This window comes from Lissotriton helveticus, chromosome 9 (genome assembly GCF_964261635.1).
Source record: "Lissotriton helveticus chromosome 9, aLisHel1.1, whole genome shotgun sequence".
NCBI lineage: Eukaryota > Metazoa > Chordata > Amphibia > Caudata > Salamandridae > Lissotriton > Lissotriton helveticus.
Genome location: NC_136070.1, coordinates 1,181,726,143 through 1,181,746,164, shown reverse-complemented (window position 1 = coordinate 1,181,746,164; position 20,022 = coordinate 1,181,726,143).

The window sequence follows — 20,022 nt, the reverse complement described above, 5'->3', positions numbered from 1 at the left end:
GGTCTCCAAATTCAGATGGTGCCTTTAACAGCAGTTATCAGTCCGGTGAAATAATAAGATCCACAAGAGCACGATGGATGCCCAGCCAAGCCCGTGCAGGTAATAGCGGTGGGGCGGTGGGACCGCATAGAAGCGAATTCGACAGACGATGACGAGGTAAAATTATTTATTTATTTAATTTGCCCTAGTGGTCTTTTCTTGAATGACCCCCCCAATCTGCCCCCCTGGCTGAAAACTTTGGTCAAAGTGTGGGCCAAAATGAGGAATTAGCAGGAGAACTAATGACAGAATTAGCAATTGCACCGGCAATTCCGCATAACTTAATGAACTCTCAGAATTCAATACATAATGGGCTGACGTTTCTCATCCCCTGGGGTGTCCACTACCCAATCAGGGACTCGGATTTCCCAGTCACTTATGGTGATAGCCGTAATGTCTGATAGATGTTGAATATCCAGTGTGAACAACATACACACACATCTGATATGTTTCCCTAATGTGTGCCATTAAGCCTGGTATTGCATGAAGCGCTGTAATTCTATAAAGATTGGCAGGCTGCCTATCCACAGAGAGAGGGCCGGTCCCATGGCTACTCAATTCATATTTAGGTTTTTAGGTTGACCACTATTGCTCATCTAGAGGGGTCTTCGGGTGTTGAAGATCACGATTGATACATAATAGTACATGCTTACAAACTACTGAATGGATAGAATCAAGTTTACAGAAAATTGATAGATTAGATACCAATAATAAGGTTGTAGGAAGATAGCCCCATTGGACTGATGCCTCCTCCCATGTCGGTGGTCTGGTTTTGTAGGCTCGTAACATAAACTGTTCATCTGTCCTAAGAGTGCAATCGGTGACACCATTTTAAGTCTTCTGATAGCAGTGAATGTTTCTGATTAATAATGGATTTATATACGAAACACATATTTTTAAGGACCCAATTCACAAAGAAAATTGTTAAATGTAAGGGGGGACCTTGATGACTCCGCCAGGTGCAGGTGTCCCTGTATATTATTGCACCAGTCATGTGCCTTTTTTTGCTGCATATTAACCCTTCGGCATGAGGAAAGGACAGTGGCTCCAAGGGGAAAACATTTTTCCCTGTGAAGAAAGCCCTAAAACCTAAAGTCTCGCATATCTGGGAGAAATCCGTTCCTCTTCCCAACAAGTCCTTGGCTGTAGTAAATATCTGAGCATTTCCACGGAGAGATGGGGTTGGATTTCAGTTTGAAATCACTTACAAACGTACGTCTGTGGGTTTTAGAAACGTACAAGGCAAGCCACGCATTGTTGCTCCCACTTCTTACCCTTTGCATGGGATTTACTACTACAAATTTTATTTCTCCACACTCAAGGCAGAGACATGTGTAGTAGTAAAACAATTTGCACCTGTCAGAAATAATTTCTGCAATTCTGACAGGGTAAGTGAAGGCATTTTCAGCTATAAACAGGTTTATGGCGGGAAACACCTTTCTGACTTGAGCCCAATGAGTTGGGGTAGTAAGGGAAGCCAACGTAGAGAGGCTCAATCAGGAAAAATGTGATCTCATCAAGACAGACCCAACACAAAGCGCGGGGCTACATTCTGTATCTAATGCTGCAATGCAGACAAGCTTTCAGCAGATCCAAACAAACTGCAGTGTTCAACTTAGGAAGGTATCACTGCGTTCAACATTTTCTGTGGGAATGAAAAATATATATATTTGATGGACATGGTTGAAAAAGCAAAATATTACTACTGAAATTATATGGGTGGTCATTCTTATTCTATGGGGCAGATGCATGAAGCAAAATACCAGTCTCAAATGGGCCGATTCGCAGAATCGGCTATTTTGCAACCGGTATTTAGCTATTTGGGATGCATCAAGCCCAAACCCAATCGCAAAATAGGTAATCTCAAAATATGCGATTACCTATTTTGAGAATGCATTTAGGGAATCGCAATTTGTGATTCCTTAAATGCAATGCAAGAAGCAATCTGAGATTGCGACTTAGCATTAAGGAATCGCAAATTACCACCAACTTCAAGTTGGTGGTAATTTACAATTCCTTAGAAAAATACTACAAATAGCATTTTTCTAAACCACATGTGCACACATACCAGTTTTGGGGGTGAATCAGGACAGCCTCTTGGCCCCCTAGCACCCTTGAAATTGCATGCTCAATTTGCGATTACATATTTGGTATTCGCAAATTCTACATGGAATCCCATTCATTCCTATGGGCCTCAAGGCCAATAGGAATGAATGTAAGGGCATTCCCTAATAGCGAATTGCAATTTGCGATTGGCTATTAGGGAATGTGTAGGAATCATAATTTTGTCTGCGATTCCCACGTGCATAAGGAATTGCGAGTCCTTAAAAGCGATTCCTTAATATTCACTATTAAGGAATCACAATTCCTTACTTTGATGCATGTGCCCCTAACTCTCTTTTGATACCCAGGTTTTCACTCCAGTGACTGGTACAGAAAGATCATTTAGTATGAGGCCCAGAGGTATTGACCACAGAGAGCTTTATCTATGTTTTTTACCATTCAATTACATATAAGTAAGGAACATTCACCTATCTGTCACTGTTGGAAATGGCCCTTTCTGTATTGTCACTATCAAACTTTTTGCCTGCCTCCACACCTTTTTGAAGAATTGTTTTTGTTGCCTTTATTTCCCTGGGCACTTTACCACTGGTAACCAGTGCTAAGGTGCATGAGCTCCCTGCTTAAAAAATGGGAACATTGGCTTATCCACAATTGGCATGTTTAATTTACTTATAAGTCTCTAGTAATGTGCATTACGTATACCCGGGCTCTGTAAATGAAATGTTACTAGTAGGCATGCAGCACTGATCGTGCCACCCATTTAAACGAGCCCTTTGCACATATCTCAGGCCTGTCATTGCAGAGCCTTTGTGTTCCATATTAAACTGCCATGTCGGCCTGTCACGTTAAACCTCTTGCTAGTACTAAACCTTCCCATTGAATGCAGATAAGTCACCTCTAAGGTAGGCCCTGGACACCCAGGGCAGAGTCGAGGGTATTTAAAAAATAATGGGACATATACCTTTAAGTTTTACATATCCTAGTAGTTAAAGACTCTCAAATAATTTTTTCGTTACTGCAAATCCTATTTATCTCATAGGATAACATTGGAATTGTCTTATTATGAGTATAATTTCCAATTTGAAAGTGATTTGATCCCCAGGTTCGGTGTCTCTGGAATCAAAATGAAAAATCACAACTTATGGTGAAGTCGGACTAAGACACACCTACTTCTTCCCTCGTACTGCACTTAGGTTAGGTACACTGGGGTAGGCTTACTTTAGAAGCACCAGATGAGTATTTTAGCCTATGTTATTTATGTATGTATTTTAATGAATATACGTCATAGCTACAAGACATGCTATTACAGTATTATTTTATCTTACTGCTAACGCTGTACATTTTATACTTCGCATTGTCTTACGATTGTAGCAGTTCATAGCTCTTGCATGAGAAATAAGACTGTTCAATAAACCCTTTTTATTGAAACACCCGTCTCTCTATTTCTGTGCAGCTCTGTAGAAACGAAGCATGCACGATTGACTGAGTGAAATGGTTATCTATTGTTTCCACAACTCCGAAGATATTTTTCCGACTCTAAGGGAAACAAAGTGGTCATGTTTATGCGGTTGTCAGAAACTAATCTCTTCTTGTTCATTCGAGAAGTTTCTAGTGACCTCTGAGTTAGCTGGCACACTCACAAAATTAAGTTTAATGTACTCGATAGAGACATTCTGACCTCAGTCCTGGAAGGGGTGTTCCTCCCCTGAGCAGGACGGCCTGAAGGGTTGTTCCTATCCCTTTGTGAGCTTCAAAGAGTAGCCTGAGGACTGCACCCAGCCCCTTCCTGACTTGGGAAGATGCCTGCCCAGTCACTTGTAAATGCAGCCCTCACCTGGGCCTGTCTGTCCTTTGTTCCCATAGACAGAGTGGTGTCAAATTCTGGGAAAAGGGAAAACTGATCAAAACCCATTTAGAGCTAGACAAAGTGAATGCCTGTGTCCTAAAGCCGGCACTGAATATAAATGTACCACCCTTAGCTCCTCTCATCAGAACATTTCTGAACCTGAGAAGATTCAGCAGAAGGACTGTTCTGCTGTCTGGAGAAGGAAGCTTGGACCAGCTTGCCTTGAACCCAGCAACCCATAAGAGACTCGAATGGTAAATGGCTGACCTTGTGCTGAGCTACAGGGACACAACAAGTTACCTTGAACTGTACCAACTGGACCTGACCTTGTCTTATCTGTTGGCCTCTGTGGGCTGTCCTCAATGTCCTGGAACCCTGGCTGGAGTCAGAGTGTACTCCTCCCTGCTCAACTGAAAGTTCGAAGAACAAGCGGGAAGCTCCTGATTGTCAGCATCACCAGACTCGACGGTGAACGGACCTCGCATCACCATGCAACTTTTGATCAGTGACTTGATCGACCCGACTCAGAGCGAGACACAGCCTTGCCTCGCAATACCATTCACTCCTGATCGGTGACTTGAAGGAGCAAATGCAGAGCCTCACATCACAGCATGCAGCACAGTGCAGCTTCTGGTAATTGATTCGATGGATCCAACACAGCGCGATACAGAGCTTCACATGGCACCACTGTGCAACCTCCCACCAAGGACAAAATGTACAACTCAGTGGGCCTCACTTGGATCCTTATCCATCCTGCGTTCAATCGTGGTCGCATGAACTTTTGACTTTCTCCTAGTCCACCACAACCAGGTACCTGCAGTTGAAGCTCTACAGTTGACGATGCTGTAGTTTGAGCCTGGCAACATACGATCAACTACTGGCTGCCTACCTCATTCTCTCTGTGATTTTTGGCAGAATTCTATATGAACATGTGTTGTGGACTAGTATACGAAGTGCTAGCCCTTTTTCCTGCATGTGTCATGTGTTCTTACTTTATCTATCTTAGGTCAGGAACATTTAACTAATTGCACAAAGTGAAGCTCACAGTCAAACGAATGCAGCTTCGCCCAATGAATACATTTAGCTGTGCATATTGTCAAGCTGTTTAGTTTGTTTAATTTTATTCTGAGGACCCTGTTAAGGCTGCAGTGATTGTTCTGTATAAACAGCTTGAGGATTAACTGTGCTTAAAGCGTGTTGTGAGAAGCAAAGAGGGTGCGCAATGAGGATGTATTCTCAATTAGTGGTTTGAGGTTCATTCAAGGACAAACTATTTTTTAAGTTTGAAGAGTAAAGGAGAAAAACCTTCTCCAACCTACATCTTAGATAGGCGAAATTTCTCCCTATGAAGGTGGAGATGCCATAGCTTTAATTAATACGAAATGTGTTGTGCTTTGCCGTGTTTATTTATGGATATAGATGTTGCAGGGACTGCTGACAGGCCGGAAGACGTTCGTGTATACATAATGAGGATATTGATAACTGTGGGAATGGGTTCAGTTTTCCAATTTCTATCATCTGTAGCTCAAGGGGGCAAGGATGTTAATTCTTGACAAATGACAGAGATGTTCATTGATTTCAAGAGAAGAGAGGTTTAGTAACAGATAGTTAAATACGGAATTAGAAATAAAAATGTGTGTGTCTTACAAGAAAGGGGTGAGCACGTAAACTACATTTAGGAATAATTACTGGACTAAATGCTACATAAAAAATGTGTGACCTCGACAATGGAGACTAAGTTAAATAAAAAATTAAATCGAGCCACATTCAAAACAAAAATCTTGGTATGTTATGGTTTTGAAATGCTTGGAAAGAATAGGACATGTTACAACGCAAACTTTTACACCGCATGGCTTTACAACGCAGTTTTTACACCGCAACATCCATTTTAACGCATGATTTTACAACGCATGCCATCACAATGCATTTTTAGAAACTACACTTACAAACACATTCCATTACAACCCATACCATTACAACGCATACCATTACAATGCATAATACTTTTAGGGCAACAGTAATGTAAATGTTGGATAGTGTAGGGGTAAAAATTACTATTCCCACTCCAGTGAGTGCAACAGTAGGGTAAGTGTTGGATAGTTTAGGGGGTACACATTACTAATCCCACTCCAGGGAGTATAACAGTTGGGTAAGTGTTGGATACTGTAGGGGTAAAAATTACTGTTTCTCATTACTTACCTTATAATGCATTGTAATGGCATGCGTTGCGATGGCATGCGTTGTAATAGAATGTGTTGTAGTGACATGCGTTGTAATGACTGCGTTGTAACGGTAATGCGTTGTGATGACTGCTTTGTAATGGTTGTTTCCCCTTGGAGGGCGACATTTTTAAGTCTAGCTTTAGGTGCACAGCTGGAGGTATTGATGAAGCAAAGCTTCGCATATTTTGCGGCTTGCCGAAATCAAGAACCTCGTTTATGTGTAATAAGGTAACAAAAATGTATGTTTTACTAACATTTATTTTGTTTAAACAAAGTTCCCGAAGCTTGCCTATGTGTATTTCTAATGAATTAATCCGTGTCCCTAAGAAATGGCCGCCGCTTGTATTTTAGTTACTGCGCATGCGTCAGCCACACTCACGTGTCCTGACGCGTCTGCAGAAGTGGAGGGAAAGTTATGCGCATGCGTAATTCATAGCTGTGCTTATCATGTGGTACTGCTCGTGCCACTGCTCTTGTGTCCGTATCAATGTAGCTAACATTTAGATGCAATAAGTTTATTTCTTGATGATGAGTTAAAAGTACAAACCCTGTGATGTGTTTTCATAATGACATTATTATGTATTAATTTGTTTTCGCTTACTTTTCATGTACCGCGGGAAATGGGGGTCTGAGTGAGAGGAGAGCCATATTGGAGGTCCCTTCTGCGCCTGTGCGACATTCGGCAGCACGAGGGACCTTGGCTGATGGAACATAGCCAGTTGGCAGTGATGGGCGAGATGCTCCTGAGAAAGTCACCTCTGCCCTGCGAGAACAGCGAATGTGGCTCCTTATATGATACATTGTAATATTGCGCTACTGTTTGCCGTGTAACTTCTCATGGGAACCCCAAACCTGCTAGGCGGTACCCAAATATGTTAATGAAGGCTTCAAATCGTGTATTGTGATTGGTGTGTTACCCAAACCCTACCTTAGGACCAATCGAAATTGAGGGATTCTGACACTTTGCAACATTGGGGGGTGGTACACTGTCCCCAAACTGTATATCTACCCTGGGTTCACCTAGTGAACCGTCCGACTTGTCTGGTTTAGCTGACCTGTCACTGACCCAACGCACTCAATAGGTGACTGAAGATACAGAGCGCTGCGAAGCACTCTGTCCGAATTTGACCATAGACTGAGGTTCTACTGAACCTTAAAGTGCTGGCAAGCACTTAGCTGGGAGTTCGCTGACCCAATCGGGGTCTTGATCGATAGCTGCAGAGCGGGTGGAGCGCAGGCGTTGCTTCCGAACTGTGGGTTCCGGTCCTGTCCTGAAGAGGGTCCTGTCCTGAGGGTTTGCTGTCCTGTCCTGAGGGTCCTGTCCTGATTCCTATTCCGAGGGTATCCTGTCCTATCCTGGGTGTCCATTCTGCACCTGCTGTCCTTTGAGGGGTATCCTTCCTTGAGGGTTTCCTGTCCTTAACTGACCCGTGGCCAGGGTTTGGTTTCCACACTTTTCTAGGTAAATATTGCTCTGAACCTCTTGAAATTCTTGCACCTTCTGAATTTCTAACTTTTGCTTTAATAAAGTTCAACATTGCATATGTGATATTTTCCATGCCTTTCTGCAACTATTGAAAGTCATTTATAATTTTTGCAAAGTTATTCCTATGCCTTCTCCTTTGTTAGAAATTATATTTTGCATAGCAGTGTGTCATTTCCTAATATGGTCTAGAACTTCGTTGCCTAGGTTGTTCAAAGGCCCCTTCACCTTAAGTGAAGCGTGTTATTCATTATAAACTCTCCTATAGTCACTCACACTTAGGTATCCCTGTTTAGATAATACTGACTTGCATAGTATCTTTTCTCGTTACATTTTATTTAGTACCTTGATGATTACTCTGTCATTATTTCTTTCTGCCTATGTGATTTACGTTATCTTGGTTATTGATTGCCTTGTTTTATTGTACCTCATGCAAGAAAATATTGAATTGAGATAAACATTTTAAAACTTCCAGTTGTCCGTGGTCATTTAAACAGTATTTGAATGTTATTGTTTGGGTTTGTATTTTGCTGCCTTTCTTTTACAGCTAGCTCCCTGATTCATTGTGGTCATTAGGCACCCGCATCGGTGGATGGTAAGTCGGGTGCACCGAAATTTGGTAGCAGGGAACACACACACACCAACTTGATAGAGCTCGTGAAGTCACCTGATCGATGTATATGGTGATTTGAAAAGTATATGGGCCCTGAAGCCGGAAACGGCGAAAACTGTCGGTCGGGTGGCCTCGCGCGCTCTATCAGTTTTCTGGTAGCTAGAGGATGGTTAGGGACTAGTTGAGAGTAAGGCAGGGATTAGTTGGACTAGTTAAGTCGGAAGCTGCTATTATATTTATGCTGCTATAAGAGCGGCTGTTCTGAGGGAACTGATCACTCTCTTGTGAATACGCTGCTGAAACTCATGAATTTTTGTATTGTTATTATTCTTGTTCTTATATTGTTATATGTACTAATTCATGCATTTGTAAATCGAATTGTTAAGTGTTGTCCGAACTCCCCGGGGAATTGAAAGGGCAAGTGGTGAATAGAATCCATTGTCCTGAGGTCACAGGTTCGAGGAAAGTTAGGTGCAGGTTAGGATAACCGGGAAGCACTAACTAGGGTTTTCTGAATACATGTGTGAATAAATGACAGTAACGGGGTTCATTGGCAAAATTCCCATAGTGGCTTAACCTAGTAAGGGTCACATCGGAAGAGTAGCAGGTTCCTCGGAGCTAGCGTGAAAGCAGAGGGGTCCGCTGAGAAACCTTAAGCTCGGAATATATCCCGGAAAGAAGTGGATGAGTTTAGGGGAATAACAGGTTCACCGATGCTAGAGTGAAGGGTAGGCGGAAGAGATCTGCCCGCAGCGCGTGAAAAGTAAATGGAAGTAGTTTACTTGCAGTAAAAGAATTCTTTCTCTGTCTAGACACTTGAGCACTGTGGCGAATGTGTATTTGTTGTAAAATAACCAAGCACTGAGCACTTTAAAAGAAAGAAAGTTTCCGTTACCTTGTGAAGGGAGGGAGTCAGTCGCGAAGCGTCTCTGACGTCACTCTGTGCCGCGCTGGGATTGGTAGAAGCAGCGGGCGGGTAGCGGAGCTGAAATTGTAAAGGAGGGGTGAGCGCCGGAGCGTGGGAACTGTCTCACGAAGGGGCCGCGCACCCATTGGCGGAGCTTATTTTGTGTCGCGCACCCATTGGTTGCACGAATTTTCTGAAGCGCGTTCTGATTGGAGGTAGTTTGTAAACAAAGTTAGCGCAGAAGTCGTATGTGGCACTCGCGGACTACAGAGACTCGACCTGATCCAAGGCATCTAGGGTTTGAAAGGGATCAGTGGAAGGCTAATAGATACGATATTATGTACGGAACCAAGAGAAAAATGTCCCTTGTAAGTAAGGTGAAAAATTATTTTAAAACGGACAAACCGATTAAATCTAGAGAAGGTGTTCTTGTCCCAGCACCCAATACTCCCGCCTCATTCATGATGTTTGACCGAGGGTACAATACCTGTGTGTGGCTGGAGAATTGGGTGAAGTACACAAAAGATGACGGAGTATTGGCTTTTCCGTTAGATGGTACTTTCAACGGTAGGATCTTATTTAATTTAAGAACCCGAATGAATGAACTGCATCCCAGACCGAGACTAACGCAGTATGAGGCATTAGAGGAATGGGAGATTGAGGCTTTTGAAAGAGAAAGACCCCGAATGGACAAGGGTTTGACCAAGTGGTACCCCAGGCAGAAACAGGAATCCAGGGATAAAAGGATGAAACAGTGGAGGCAGAGCATGATTGTTGAGGGTCTGTTTCCCATGATGCCTGCATGTCATAACATTGGAGCGGGTGAGAAAAGTACTGAAAAATGTAAGCATTGGGGGGCCCTGGGGGATTCAGATGATGAACTAATAGATGACATCTGTACCAGAAGTCCGCCACCTTACAATGAGGGAACCCGACCTTCCAGTGTAGGAGATGTTCCCCGACGCCACTTCCTAAAAGAAGAAGACAGGTCCCTGGGACTGGGAGGGGGTGGTCAAGTATTGCCCTATTCTGAAAAACCCGAACTGACGGAAACAAGGGATATATATCCCAAAGTGCCCGCAAGTCAGGAAGAAAAATATTCACGTACGAAAACCTTTTTTCCCAGACCCTTGTATGAAAGCGAAGAGAAACCCTCGAATTCAGGACTGCCTTTTGTTCAACCTCCATATGGGGAAGAGCGCAGGTCCTTTAATACTGGAACTTTATTCCCGAAACCAAATTATGGGGGAGGACCAAGTGAAACGCATCCTACTGCCCCGAGTTTTACTCCTCCATTGACCCCCCAGATATTACATGACACAACTCTAAGAAGGGTAATAGTGGAAAAGGAGCAAGAGGCTCTAGCTAGACAAAGAACAGAAATAATTCAGAAAATTTCTCAGTTAAATACCAGTCCTGAGGCATTGACTATTCCAGTAACTATTGGACCGGTGGTCCCGTTATATGGAAATGGTCAGGGAAATCCGATTACTCCAGTTATGACCCCAGTCATGGCAACCCCGAGACAGGAACCGATCATTATAGATGATCAGTCCAGTGAGTGCGAGTCTGAAGTTGCGTTTTTGGAATTGCCAAACAAACAGACTGGAAAGGGAACACAGCAGAGGTATAACCCTTTTAATACAAAAGAAATTAAATTAGAGACAGCAACAGGTACTAGGAATGTCTCTCTGGTAACTCCGGATGAAATTGAGAGTTGGAGTCGTGAATTAGAGAAGCAGACTCCGCAAACAAAGCCTTTAGATCTCTACAAGCTGAGGGTCGAAATAGAAGAATTAATGGCAGGAAATGTGGGGTTGGATCGATTGAATACCTACTCTGAAGAAGAATTGTCGTTCATATGTAAAAGCTTTACAAGGAACACCAGAGTGCTCCATGAAAAACTGACCGAAACAGCAGTTAGTATGGGGGTAGATATCTCAAAATCCAAGCCCTTACAGAAACCGTACAGAGCAGACTTCTCAGACAAAGATATAGAACACCTGAATGTGGCAGGGAAGAAGTTGCAGATTAAAGAATTAATGGGGGTACTGCAGAAATGGGGAGATGTGGAAAAATGGAGAAGCAGGTGGGCGAAAAAGAGGGAAGAGGTTCGCTCCCGACAAGTGACTCCCGAGTTTGCTTTAAGAGAGGTAGAAAAACCTGAGCAGTTATGCCCCATGCGCGAAGTTCCAGGGGGAAAATATGTGCATGTCCCCTGGTCTAGGCAGGATATTGTGTCCTTCACGAACGATTTTCCAAAATTACGAGAGAAACCAGTTGACTGGTACAGGCAGGTGGAGAGGTTCGTGAAGGTACAGAAATGTCTGTGGAAAGACCTGGATGGGTTTTTCGACATTGTGGTTCCGGTAGATTTATGGACCCAGTGTAAAATAGCCATAGATTGGCCCAGTGAAGAGTATCCCAGAAACAAGGAAACTGGAGAGCCATCAAAGGATGTCATGCGAAAGTATGAGCAGGTAATTCAGCATTTGAAAGAAAAGGTGCCCGCAAAGGAAACTGATTGGACAAAAATAGATAGAACAACACAGGAAAGGGACGAGACAGTGCACTCCTTCTATGAGAGGTTATTGCAGGTATTTAAAACATACAGTGGTATTGACAACATCGACCTGAAGGATATGACGCACTTTATTTACAGGTTTGTAAATGGTTTAAGACCTGAAATTTGTCAGTGGATAAAAGATAATAAAATCTGTTGGCATACTAAGAAAATGGATGAGGTCCTGCGGTACGCTAAGTACTGCGAGGACGAGATGGCAGAAAAGAAAAAGGCCCTTAAGGAGAAGGTTATGTGGGCTCAGGTGAAGCTCGCAGAACAACAGGAAAAACAATTGAGTAACATGGTTAAAAATGCTGAGAACAAAGGTCCTGGGGGAGGGGGTGGAGGAAAGCCCCGGCCCAAATTTAGCAGGGAAGAGGCTATGAAAAAATTTCCCTGCCATCAGTGCGGCGAAATTGGACACTGGCGAAACGAGTGTCCCCAATTAGTCGATGTTAATGAGAAAACTCCTGATTTAACTCCACAGACGCAGAAAGAAAGACCAAGAAAGACTCAACCCCAGGTAAAAACAGTTCAGGTGCCTCGAGCACCCAAGCAGGTATACAGGGGAAGACAGGCAGAAAATGAAGAGATAGAGGTTTGGGAAAGCGGGGAGAACAGAAATACAGCAACTTCGCAGTATCTGCTGAATGATACCTTCCTTTGTAATGATCAGGACTGACGGGGCCTGAGAGGGGAGGACGAGGAGTGCGTACTTGGCGCTTCCTTGCCGGTAGACCAGTCTGGACCATATATTGAAGGAAAGGTTGACGGAAATGATGTCACCTTTCTGTTGGACACTGGCGCTACCCGTTCTACTGTAAGAACAGTGGACGTTCCAAACCTACCCCTCTCGGGAGAAAATATCCAAGTAGTGGGTGTATCTAATCAATTGATTAGTACTCCTGTTACCGAACCAATGGAGATTTCAATTGGAAATTTTAAACAGATGCATAGATTTGTCGTCTGTGACACCAGTCCAGTGAATCTACTGGGTCGTGATTTGCTGTGCAAAATGAACTGTACCATCTTTTGCACACCAAAGGGTGTTGAAATACAGACCCCAGATGAAGACGGCATTTATAAACTATTGTTGCTTAGACCTGACTCAGAAATTAAAAGATTGACCCTGCAGGACTTGCCCCAAGAACTCCAGGAAGCCGTAAAGCCAGAAGTGTGGGATTTCACTGGAAAAGATGTGGGTTTGATGAAAGATGTGGACCCCATACAGATAGCCATAAAGGACAATGCAGTATATCCTAACACTAGGCCCTACCGAATGAATGCTGAAGTGAAAGCAGGTGTCACTCTGGAAATACAAAAATTATTGGAAGGAAACATCATACAGGAAGTGATGAGCAGCCCATGCAACTCACCGATTATGGGCATCAAAAAGCCTAGTGGCAAGTATAGGGTAGTGCAGGACCTGAGAAAGGTTAACAAAATTGTAGTTCCTTGCTGCCCTATTGTCCCAAACCCTGCAGTGATATTATACCAGATTCCTTGGGATGCTGAATGGTTCACTGTGATTGATTTGTGTCATGCATTCTTTTCGATACCCCTGCACCCCGACAGCAAATTTCTTTTCTCATTTGCTTTTGAGGGTCACGTGTATTGTTGGAACAGGGTCCCTCAGGGGTATACAGAGAGCCCCTCTATCTTTAATCAGATCTTGAAAAAATGTCTAGAGACTTTGATCTTACCTGGGAACTCTGTGTTAGTGCAGTACATAGACGACCTTCTAGTGGCGTCTAAGAGTCACCGGGACTGTGTGGTTGACACCATTGCCCTCCTAAATCATCTGTGTGAGAAAGGGCATAAAGTAGCCCCTGACAAACTACAGTTCTGTGCGAAATCTGTAAAATATCTGGGACACCAAATAGAAAAGGGTGTCAGAAAAGTCACATCAGAAAGAGTGAGAATAATTCAAAAAATGCAGTTGCCCCGTACTCAAAAAGATGTCAGAATGTTCCTGGGTGTATTAGGGTACTGCAGGCAGTGGATTCTGGGATTTGCAGCCTTAGCCAGGCCCTTGATAAAAATGACCACGAGAGGAATGCCAGATGTTGTACAGTGGGACGATGAAAGTCTAATGGCTTTCACAAGATTGAAGAACTGTCTGTGTACCGCCCCTGCATTGGGAATGCCAGATTATTCCAAAGAGTTTGCCCTTTTCTGTGACACTCGCGATAATTGCGCATTGTCTGTCCTGACTCAAGAACATGGCACGACCAGAAGGCCTGTGGCTTATTTCTCTGCCACACTGGACCCAGTAGCTGCTGGGTTACCAGGCTGTCTGAAAGCAGTAGCTGCTACCTGTGCAAGTTTGGAACAGAGTGAGTCCATTGTCATGGGACATCCTGTGACCGTGTATGTTTCACATGGAGTGGTAATTCTATTGACCAGAACTAAAACACAGTATCTCACCCCTAGTCGGCTGACTAAATACGAGAGGATTCTTGTGGGTGCAGCAAATGTAAGCATTGTTAGGTGCGGTATTCTGAACCCTGCCACCTTACTCCCCGACCCCTTGGAAATGGAAGGTGGGGATGATGATGAACATGATTGTATTGACCTAACAGAGTTCAGTACCAAGCCACGCCCAGACATAAAAGAAGTACCATTGCCTGAGCATGATAAAGAACTATTTGTGGATGGTTCCTGTCTAAGACATGAATTAGGAGGCTTGAGTGCTGCTTATGCAGTAGTGTCTTTCACAAAAATTGAACAAGCAGGTTACCTATATAACATCAAGTCTGCACAAGTAGCCGAATTGATAGCCATGATAAAGGCTTGCAAAATTGGGAAGGACTTACGCATAACAGTGTATACTGACAGTCAGTACTGTTATGGCGTTGTGCATGACTTTGGCCAATTATGGCTACAGAGGGAATTCATGACTTCCTCAGGTACTCCCATTCGGAATGCAAAGGTTGTTCATGACCTTTTAGAGGCCATCCAGTTGCCCAAAGAACTGGCAGTGGTAAAATGTACTGCTCATCAAAGAAGCATGGACAGAGTATCACTGGGGAACGATTATGCTGATCGAGTGGCTCAATGGTGTGCCAAAGATCGGTATATTGTAAATCCAAAACGAGGGGGGCCAGGAACCAGCTGCCAGCTTCAGGTGTTTGAGGAAGTGCCTACATGGGATGAGGTGAGAGAGTGGCAGGAGTCGGCTCCTTGGCAAGAAAGAGAGAAATGGAAGGAGGATGGGTGTAGACCGAGACGTGTGGATGGTGTGATTTTGGGCCCAACTGGTATGCCTGTGTTACCCCGACACTTGCTTGGCACAATGGCAAGATTAATACATGAAGGATCACACATTGGTAGGGATGCCATGATTCTGGTATTTCAACAGACTTGGTACAGTAAAAAGTTCAGGAAGGTAGCAGAGTCCCTCTGCCAGAGGTGCCTGTCATGTCAACAGATGAACCCAGGCAAGAGGACAATGGTTGAACTGAGCAAGATTGGGAGATCAGGGGGTCCCTTTATAAGGATACAGGTTGATTTTATCACCATGCCCCGTTGTGAAGGGAAACGATATGTCCTTGTCATTGTTTGCGTATTTTCAAAATGGGTAGAAGCTTACCCTACTCCTCAAAGTGACGCACTGACAGTAGCGAAGTGTTTACTAAAAGAACTGATACCTAGGTTCGGAATACCATGCATTATTGAATCAGATAAGGGTGGACATTTCCAGAATGACATACTGGCTGAACTCTGTAAGGCCTTCGGAATAAGGCAGAAACTCCATTGTGCATACCACCCAGAGGCTTCTGGAATAGTGGAACAAGTAAATGGAACTATCAAAAACAGACTAGCAAAGCTGACAGATGCTACTGGCATGACCTGGGTGAAGGCCCTGCCCCTGGTCCTGATGGGACTAAGAAGTGTTCCAGACCGCAAGACAGGCCTAAGTCCCCATGAAATCATTATGGGAAGAGTGATGAGACAAGCATGGGTGCCAGGAAGCAAACTGTTGAGTATTACTGATGATTTGGTGCTTGAATACTGCAGAAGATTGGGTGACCAAGTGCGTTCTATCTCTCGCCAGATTGGAGACGACGGCATCCTCAATCCAACAACTCCTCTCCACAGCTTGGTTCCAGGAGATTGGGTCAAAATAAAGAAGCACACTCGATCAAGCTGTCTGGCACCAAGGTGGGGAAAGAAACGCCAAGTAATCCTGGTGACAACCACTGCAGTAAAGGTCGCAGGTGTTCCTCAGTGGATCCACGCTGGACACACCCAGAAGGTATTACCAGACAGAGGATTTGAAGAAGAAGGGCAACCAGCAGAGGACCCTGAAGGAGCCGGACCAGAAGCAACTGACAACGAGCAGCCCAGCACCAGTCAGGTTGCAGGAACAGCAGACGTTGGCCCAGGAGTAGTTGACTACGAACTGCCAAGAATCCAGCCTGCTGAAGAGGTCCAGGAAACTGAGCCAGGAGTAGCTGAAGACGAGCTGCCAAGCATATGGCCAGAAGAATGGATACCGATGATTGATCTGACCGAAGATCCTATCAGAACAAGAGAACGACTTAGTGAAGGTAGAGAGTGGACTAGTCAGGAAAAGCAAGGCACAGGCGAAGAACCTCAGCCGCTTGAGATTCAAATCAAAACTGAGGAAGGAGAAGGTCAGACAGGGACAGAGCAGGTATTCGATACACCACCGCGAACACCTGATGCAGATAAGGGAGAGACTAGAAACAGAGTGATAGTTCGAGCAGAAGAAGATCAAGAGATCGAAGTGCTTGAACAGGATCAGAGAGGGTTAGAAGAACGGGTTCAGGAAACAGAAACAGAGATAAAGACCATCGAAAGCCAAAAACAAAATATTCCTGAACAAGGCCAGATTAGCAACCAGGCAGAAGAATTTGATGCTAGCCCTGGAACTAGCCAGATAAGGGAAGTAGGAGAAGAAAGTGGAGAAGAATTACCACAAGATAGAGAGAACAAGAAAATAAGAAAAGAAAGTGAAGTCCAAGTACCGACTAAGAGACTAAAGAAAAGAAACAACCTTGAGCCTAGGTTTGTAAAAAGATTGAGACTTAGGATAAAGACAGTGGAAGAAAAACGTGCAGAGGCAAGAAGAAGTGCTCGAATAGCAGAGCAAGAAGAAGACTCTTCCAAAAGAAGGAGTGAGCGAATAAAAAGACAAAACAAAAAGTACAAGTCTCCTGAATGGACACTGGTTTTGGAAGAACTTGAAGATCTTGATATAACTGACGTGAGCGACGGAGAACCTGTCCCAGAGTACTCAGCTGAAGAGGAAGACGAACCACCGTGAATTTGCACAAAGTAAGCTAGTTGTGTAAAAAGCTAAAAAGAGGGGTGAGAACACTCCTTCTGAGCTAAAATGTCTGATTCAACAGTGAATGGTAGACCTAGTTGCAGCCGTTTTAAGACGTGTTGCAAGGTGTGTATATGTAGTGTAGTAGTACTGATAGTTATCTGGATAGGATTAACAATTTTCATTCCCTTTGCTGTAAGTAAAGATACTAACATTGTCCCTGCTGAAACTGAAAATACTGACAGTGAGGAGTTGACAACACAGAGTGTAGAAAGACATGAAAGAGCTTTGAGACAAACAAAACAGAACTTAGAAGCATCAGATGAGGGAGGACTACATTATCATGGAGTTAAGAACAAGACACACTTAAACGTTTTCGCAAACTTATTAATACACTATGTAGAGACTATGGAAATTGAAGATTGCTATGTCTGCATGAAGCTACCTACTTCGGTGGCTGAAGGCGTGACATACCATCATCTGCCATTGACATATGGAATTTCCTGTAGCATTTTAGCTAGTTTATTTTACAAAAGGGGACCGTTACAGTATTATTACTCTAACAATGACGTGATCTTTTCTGAACTTCCTATACGTGGGAACTTGAATCCTGTACATACCAAAACTGACACCATAAGATATATGGGAGACTACTTTCTGACTATAGGGAACATTGACATAGCAGACGCACACAGAGATAACTTGACTTGTTCTTTGCGTGAGCAGGAAAAGATGTTCCTGAACATGGCAGAGAAAAGGAGAATTAAAATTCAGAAGAAGGCTAATGACGAAAGTCAGAAAAAGCCAAAGTGGGCAGAAAACATGGAAGGCACATCATCTGGTGGAGCGGGTCCTGCTCTGTTGCTGGATTTTGAAAAGAAAGGCAAGCTATGTCTTCACCGCGAGAAGACTAGCTATTATAATAATGTTTTCATTGGTTCCAGTGAATGCGAACATAATTACAAGGTAATTGGAGGTTGGGGTTTCAAAAATGGGTCAGAGCCTGTGTTTCCTGGAATTTATTATATTTGTGGGGACAAGGCTTATTTCAAATTGCCGGATCACTGGTATGGAAGCTGCTACTTTGGCATTGTTTTCCCGAAAATATACCATGTGAATGGAAAAGCTGGAAGCAATGAAGATACTAATGGCTTAGTGCGTAGTAAAAGAGAGAGTATAGGTGAAATTATGGGTAGTATTTTCAGTGCACTGATACCTGGAGTGGGAGTGGTTCTGAACACTCACAGAATTTGCAAATTGTCTACTATAGTAGATGTGCTGTCTACTGAAACAGCTCATGGATTTCTGCTGGTCAATACCGAAATGGTTGCGATCAGATCAATGGTTTTACAAAATCGACTTGCTCTTGACACCTTATTAGCGAAAGAGGGCGGAGTCTGCCGGATGTTGAAGGCGCAACATTGTTGCACTTATATTCCGGATAAAAGTGTACAGATCAAAAGATATGTGAAAAACATTACTAATTTGGCAAAGGAACTCAAACCACTCGAGGTTGATAGTGCCTGGAAGAGACTGGTAGATGGTCTCTCAAATGTAGGTCATTGGCTTGCTAGCATAGGTAAAAGCTTATTATTCAAAATTCTGATGCCAATTGGTATTATAGGTCTTATTATACTTTCCATTGTCTTATGCTGTAAATACCGCAAGCGCACCAAAAAGCACGAGGTAAATGCAAGAGGAGTGAAACGAAGTGTGGATGAGATTGAATTAGAGGAAGTGAATGATCAGATATACAAAAAGGTGAAGACTTCTCATCCGGCTAAAACTGAAAGAGAAAAATTAGAACGGTTGCTGGAAGAAATAGAACTTTATAAAGTGTGAAAGAAAGTTGGCATCTGGTTCCATTATAATTTGTGATGATAGTAGATATCATCAAAGAGGGGATTTATGAAGCAAAGCTTCGCATATTTTGCGGCTTGCCGAAATCAAGAACCTCGTTTATGTGTAATAAGGTAACAAAAATGTATGTTTTACTAACATTTATTTTGTTTAAACAAAGTTCCCGAAGCTTGCCTATGTGTATTTCTAATGAATTAATCCGTGTCCCTAAGAAATGGCCGCCGCTTGTATTTTAGTTACTGCGCATGCGTCAGCCACACTCACGTGTCCTGACGCGTCTGCAGAAGTGGAGGGAAAGTTATGCGCATGCGTAATTCATAGCTGTGCTTATCATGTGGTACTGCTCGTGCCACTGCTCTTGTGTCCGTATCAATGTAGCTAACATTTAGATGCAATAAGTTTATTTCTTGATGATGAGTTAAAAGTACAAACCCTGTGATGTGTTTTCATAATGACATTATTATGTATTAATTTGTTTTCGCTTACTTTTCATGTACCGCGGGAAATGGGGGTCTGAGTGAGAGGAGAGCCATATTGGAGGTCCCTTCTGCGCCTGTGCGACATTCGGCAGCACGAGGGACCTTGGCTGATGGAACATAGCCAGTTGGCAGTGATGGGCGAGATGCTCCTGAGAAAGTCACCTCTGCCCTGCGAGAACAGCGAATGTGGCTCCTTATATGATACATTGTAATATTGCGCTACTGTTTGCCGTGTAACTTCTCATGGGAACCCCAAACCTGCTAGGCGGTACCCAAATATGTTAATGAAGGCTTCAAATCGTGTATTGTGATTGGTGTGTTACCCAAACCCTACCTTAGGACCAATCGAAATTGAGGGATTCTGACACTTTGCAACATTGGGGGGTGGTACACTGTCCCCAAACTGTATATCTACCCTGGGTTCACCTAGTGAACCGTCCGACTTGTCTGGTTTAGCTGACCTGTCACTGACCCAACGCACTCAATAGGTGACTGAAGATACAGAGCGCTGCGAAGCACTCTGTCCGAATTTGACCATAGACTGAGGTTCTACTGAACCTTAAAGTGCTGGCAAGCACTTAGCTGGGAGTTCGCTGACCCAATCGGGGTCTTGATCGATAGCTGCAGAGCGGGTGGAGCGCAGGCGTTGC